This window comes from Piliocolobus tephrosceles, chromosome 7 (genome assembly GCF_002776525.5).
Source record: "Piliocolobus tephrosceles isolate RC106 chromosome 7, ASM277652v3, whole genome shotgun sequence".
Lineage (NCBI taxonomy): Eukaryota > Metazoa > Chordata > Mammalia > Primates > Cercopithecidae > Piliocolobus > Piliocolobus tephrosceles.
The window spans coordinates 146354099-146360275 of record NC_045440.1 but is presented as its reverse complement, the minus strand read 5'-3'; the positions used below and the strand labels follow the sequence as shown (position 1 = coordinate 146360275).

The 6177-nt window shown below is 53.4% G+C and overlaps 1 long non-coding RNA gene across 1 annotated transcript; it reads left to right on the top strand.

Annotated features, from left to right (window-relative positions):
- Positions 1 to 4608: 4608 nt before the first annotated feature.
- On the top strand, positions 4609 to 5944 carry LOC113220507. The gene is made up of 2 exons (XR_003307381.1): positions 4609 to 5046; positions 5149 to 5944. It is a non-coding gene; the product is annotated as an uncharacterized LOC113220507 (long non-coding RNA).
- Positions 5945 to 6177: the final 233 nt, after the last annotated feature.

The window sequence follows — 6177 nt, the reverse complement described above, 5'->3', positions numbered from 1 at the left end:
TGCTTGAGATTAGGAGTTCGAGACCAGCCTGGCCAACATGATGAAACACCATCTCTACCAAAAAATACAAAAATTAGCCAGGTGTGGTGGCATGTGTCTGTAATCCCAGCTACCTAGGAGGCTGAGGCATGAGAATTGCTTGAACCCAGGAGGTGGAGATTGCCTGAGTCCTAGTAAGGCACAGACAGAAAGGGTTGTCAGCCATTTTTTCTGAGGTTATAAGATCTGCAACTTCCCCAATTATTCCTGCAGATAACACCACTATTGTAGACTGGATTTTTGAGAAATCTTTTCTAGCGTTTGTGCATGTCTGACCATGGCTCCACCTGGACTCACCTGGACCTGCCAATCCCGCTGCTGTGACCCCACCCAGAAGTGACTCAGTCCTCAGTCCTCTGCATTGCCCCCTGTGATTTCATCTTTGCTCTAAGCAATCAGCAGCAAGCACCCATTACCTGGCCTCCCCCACTCCTTCCCCTAAAACTGCCTTTGAACAACCCCTAACCTGTGAGTTTTGCATGAGGTTGTTTGAGTGCTAACTCCATCTCTGTAGCGTGGCTGGCCTTGTGTCTATTAAACTCTTTCCTTACCACAATGCCATGGTCTTTCTTTATGCGGCAGGCAGGAAGAGCCCCTTCGGTGGTTACAAAGTCTTACCTGCACAGAGAGGTCCCAGAGAGGCTGGCTGGGCACTGGGGATCTGGGGCAACCTTTGTTGATGGTCAATGAGACATGGAGTGGGAGCCTCCCACCCCAACATACCTGAAGAAGACACCACCTCCCACTTGGCAAAAGGTCCTTTCTTCCCAGCAGCCTCACACACCTGGTCCTGATGGCCACCTCCTACCCTGCTGGGGTCCCACATCCTGGGCTTCCTCCACACCAGTCAGTGGTTGGTGTTGGTGGGGAATCTTAGAGCCACCCTCTCAGACTCCTACTGAGTGGGGCTGGTCTCCCTGTCCCTGGGGCTACCCTGGGTCACCTGTGGTCACCTGTCTGAGTATGGGTTAGGAGGCTGGGAGGGCTGCCCACCACTCCAGGGCCTGCCTCCAGCTGCCTCCACTCTCAGGCACTACTGGCCATGGTGCTCACACAGGGCAGGGTAAGCTGGCTGGCTGAGGGCAGGGGGTCCCACGTCAGCATTCTGAGGACTACACTCAGGCCCTTTTTTCTTCTTTTGCCCAAATTCCTCCCTAAGAGGCCTGGGGAGTGTGCCCTGCAAACCGCAGAGTCTCTCAGATGGGTTTTATTTAACCCCGTGTAACACGGCTCCCTTTCCAGCCTGACTGTGGTGTACCATCGCACGATAGACGAGGAAGGAAATGAGACATTTTAACTTCATATACGTTTATTTGCCATATCTTGATGTAGCCCTGCAAAGTTGTCTCTTGTGGATAAACGTCTACATTCTGCAGAGAATCCCCTTCCTCTTCTGAGGCATTTTTCCTGATCCAGGAGAGAATCAGCTAAGAGACTGACACCCTTTTAGGACTGATAAGAAAAAGTTACATTCCATTCTTCCTGAAACCTGCTATCTGGAGGCTTTACCTGGATAAGAACCTTGATGTTGCAATCCCTTATCTTAACCCAGACATTCCTTTCTATGGATTCCAAGTCTTTTTTTTTAGACGAAGTCTTGCTCTGTTGCCCAGGCTGTAGGGCAGTGGCGTGATCTTGGCTCACTGCAACCTCCGCCTCCTTGGTTCAAGCGATTCTCCCATCTCAGCATCCTGAGTAGCTGGGATTACAGGCGTGTGCCACCACATCCAGCTAATTTTTGTATTTTTGTAGAGATTTCTACAAAAACTTCAACATAGGGTTTCACCATGTTAGCCAGGCTGGTCTTGAACTCCTGACCTCAGGTGATCTGCCTGCCTCGGCCTCCCAAAGTGCTAGGATCACAGGTGAGCCACTGAACCCAGCTACAAATGAATTTTTTTTTTTTTTTTTTTTTTTTTTTTTTTTGAGACAGAGTCTTGCTCAGTCACCCAGGTTGGAGTGCAATGGTATGATCTTGGCTCACTGCAACCTCCACCTCCTGGGTTCAAGCGATTCTCCTACCTCAGCCTCCCGAGTTACTGGGATTACAGCCACCCATCACCACGCCTGGCTGATTTTTGTACTTTTAGTAGTGATAGGGTTTCACCATGTTGGCCAGGTTGGTTTCCATCTCCTGACCTCAGGTGATCTGCACACCTCGGCCTCTCAAAGTGCTGGGATTACAGGCATGAGCCACGGCACCCGGCCATACATGTGAATTTTTAAAGGCAAAAGGGGGGCAGGGTGTGGCTGATATAAAGTTGTTTGTCAGGAATTCTGATTGGTTCACAGAAGTGACATTGCTGGGTGATTGGCTGGACATGGTTAAGCTCCAGGGTGTGGGTTTTCGTGTCCAGTGCGGCATTATCAGGTGAATTCATAGCTGCTGGCAATGGCAGCCACTGGAGATGAGTCCATAGCTCAAGGTAGTAGAAGGATGCACCTGCTGTCTCATGTCAGTATCTCTCTGGGTCTCATAATAGGAAAGGACTCACATTTCTCAGCTAAGAGTTCTTTTCTTTTCTCCCTCTTAGCAGGGTGAGTGCCAGTCTGCTTCCCGGACACCACTGGGCACACAGCCAATTGGAGGGGGAGAGGACCCTGCGTTTGGGGCAGGAGCTGGCCTCTGCTGATGCAAGTTCAGCACTGCCCCAGCCCCTTCCTTCCTGCTGGCAGGGACACAGAATCCCTGCAATTCCCTTTTCCCTGCCCCCAGCCACGCCAGCTGGGCTCTGCTATGGCTCAGGGTGGCTCCTCCGGGTCCACTCTGTGGCCTTGGGAAGACCCTGCATGCTTCCTGTGGCTGCCTCTCCCCACAGTACTGACGCCAGCACCTGATGAGGACGGTTTGCTTGGCCAATCTGTAGTCAAGCTTCTGAACCTTCCCCCAGGCCCATCTGTGCCTTTCCTCTACAATTCAGTTTTAGCAAGAATCCTGCTGAGTCAGTGTAGCCCAAAACCCGCAGCCTCACTGTCTGATCCGTCTCACATCTGATGAGGTTTCTCATCCTTTACCCAGGGCCAACCTGGGAGACTGAAGCAGGGTCTCCATCAGCTGAAGCTTGTGGAGCCACAGCTTGAGGGCGTGGTCAGGAAAAATGCGGGCCCAGAAGCTTCCGTGGCCCATGTCCTCTGAAGAGGCCTGTGGGGGGTTCAGTATAAATAACGTTTCTTTAACTGGGAGAAGGAGCGCAGGAAGAGGGGGCAGGCGTTTAGGCAAATTGGTTTCATTAACGAGTGCCCAGCAGTAATCCGTGGGCAAACATTGCCAGGGATGAGGGGAGACAAAGGAAGGGTTAATCCTGCTGACGTCTGGTCTCAGGTAGGCAGAGGAATGGTTGATCTCATCTGGCCTTTGTTCTGCAGCTGGGAAGGTCCACTTGGAATGCAGCTTGTCGGTGTGCCTTCTAACAGACTAGCTTTGGGGACCAGGTGCTGCAGACTAAAGTTGCAGTTGAGGTGTTCTTTTCTTGTTTATGGAAAGATAAACATCTTGGAAGTTTGGGCCAGCAAAGAGTGCTATGAATGTGGAGGCTATGGTCAGCCTGGGGCCCTTCCCCTCTCCTCAGCTCCTGGAGGCTGTCAGGACACCTGGAGCTTCCACTTGCTCAGGGAGGGCCCAGGGCCACTGCTTTGCTCTTGGAGGCCTTAGCTGCTCCCTGCCTTGGGCCTGCTCAGGGGCCCCAGGCTTGCCCAGCAAGTCTCCCCAACTGGAGTCTTGGGGTTCCTCTCCTCTAGAAGGCATATCTGCTCTTTGGGGTTCCTGGGATTGGGGAAGAATGCCCACCTGTGCCCACCTGCCACTGTGGGTGGAGGCTGGGGAGGCTGTGGGTGGTGGGTGGAGGCTGTGGGTGGTGAGGTAGAGGCTGTGGGTGGAGGCTGTGGGTGGTGGGTGGAGGCTATGGGTGGTGGGTGAAGGCTGTGGCTGGTGGGTGGAGGAGGCTGTGGGTGGAGGCTATAGGTGGTGGGTGGAGGCTGTGGGTGGTGGGGTAGATGCTGGGGAGGCTTTCCCGGACAGAAAAAGCACTGAGTAGCACCCCTGAGGTGCAGCGGGAGAAACCTCTCTTTGTGTGGCAGCCGGGGGGGGGCAATGTGGGATTGTCCATGTCAGCTATGAACCTGGAACCACGTATTCCAAACACGGGTTTCACGAGGCCAGGCCCGGTGTACTGTGAACCCATCCTTATACACACATACACACACACACCACAAATGCACACCTACCAAACCCAAACACCCAGCACACACACACCCCTACCAGACACACACACGCACACCACACACATATCCAAACATACACACAAACACTTACCACACACCCACACACCACACACACGCACACCTACCACACACCTACACCACACACACATGCACACTTACCACACCCCCACACATACGTGCACACCACACACCCACACACACGCACACCTGCCACACCCCCACACATATGCACATCCACCCCACACGCACACACGCACACACGCATGCACACCTACCACACACCCACACACACCATACATAAACGTGCGTGCCCATCACACCCACATGCTGACACACACATTTGTGCACATGCACACCACGCACACCGCAGCACATCGCATGCATGCACGTGTACACACGCTCCCCCCATGCATGGATGTGCTGTGAGCCTGGGAGCCAGGCTCTTGGTGCACTGTGTAAAGGGTGTGTAAAATGAAAATTTTTTGAATCAGACACACAGGTGGCCATTCTAGAGCCCTCCTGTGCACCTCTCGTGTCGTGTTCAGTCACTTAGCGCTGTGGAAATCCAGCTCAGACACAGCAAGGAGCCCTGCGTGGGTTTGCCCGCAGTGGTGCGCTGGCTCGGTTGAGACTCAGAGGCTGGGATGTCCAGAGGCGGCTCCGCCACAGCCATTCTGCCCTCTGTGGCCACACCTTGCTCTCCTGCAGAGGCTAGAAAGCCAAACACGTTTCCCAAACTCCTCGCAGCGGAGTGTCTGGAAGTGGCTTCGGTGCTGCTGAGCGATGGTAGGTTTGTGGTTTGGAAGGAGGGCTCCTGTCTCTGTCGGCGTGCAACACGTTCCCCAACTTACCGCTGAAAACAGCCATCTTATTTTGGTCCTGTTTTAGGGTCAAGAATTCAGGAAGGGATCTTTGGGGGTCAGTCTGTCCTATGAGTGTGTTCGGAAGTCACTGGGCTGCGAGTCCAAGACGGGACACCCACGAGGCTGGAGCTCTGCAGGGCCGTTGCCTGGACGCCACCCATGGTGTCTCCAGCGTGGCGCTCACAGGATGCTGGACGTTTCCACGTGGGGCTGGTCTCCTCTCATGGAGCCTCCGAAGACACCAGGTGGGAGCTGCAGGGCACTTCTGACGTGGCCGCGGGAGCCCTGTGCCGCCGCTCCCTTCTCAGACCCCACCTCTCCGTGGGACAGCCCCATAGAACTTGCAGAGCTGTTAAAGGCTGTAGCAGAGGGAGGTGGCACCCTGGGGGCCGCAGCAGCCCTGGGAGTGTGGCTTCCCTGCGGGTGTGGAGATTGGGCTCCGGGTGTTTCTGGGGCAACTCAAGCAGAGATTCTGGAGCCGTTCTCATCCTGGAATGCAGGCTTTTCATTCATAGAAACAGCAAGTGGCCATGAGTGTGATTTATTGGGAATTGGAGGTGAGAAGAGGGTTGCACGGTCTCCTAAACCAACCTGAGGAAACAGGTGGTCATTGTTGGCATTTAACTGTGAGTATTTCCTAAGCCTGCCGTAGATTGAGACTCACTGCCATAGCTGTAAAGGGTGTGGACATCATGGGGATGGGGGTTGGTCTCAGGAGGGAGGCAGGGCTCCCATTTTTACTAACACCAGATTTACAGGATCAGCTCAGCAAAAAGACTGCTTTTTTTCTGGCTGGCTGAAAATAAATGGGAGAGAGAAAATAAAACAATACTGGTGCATTAGTTATCTATTGTCACATTAAAATAATTGCTCTAAAGCTTAGAGGTTTACAATGCCAATAAGCATTTACGATGGCAGAGTTTCCGTAGGTTGTTCAGAAAGGCCTGCCGGGTGGGCTCCGTGGTGAGCAGGTCTATGCCACTTACCCACAAAGGCTGAGGGAGCTGAGAGGCTGAAGAAACAGGCCGACGAATCCTGTTTCTCAGAAAGAAAC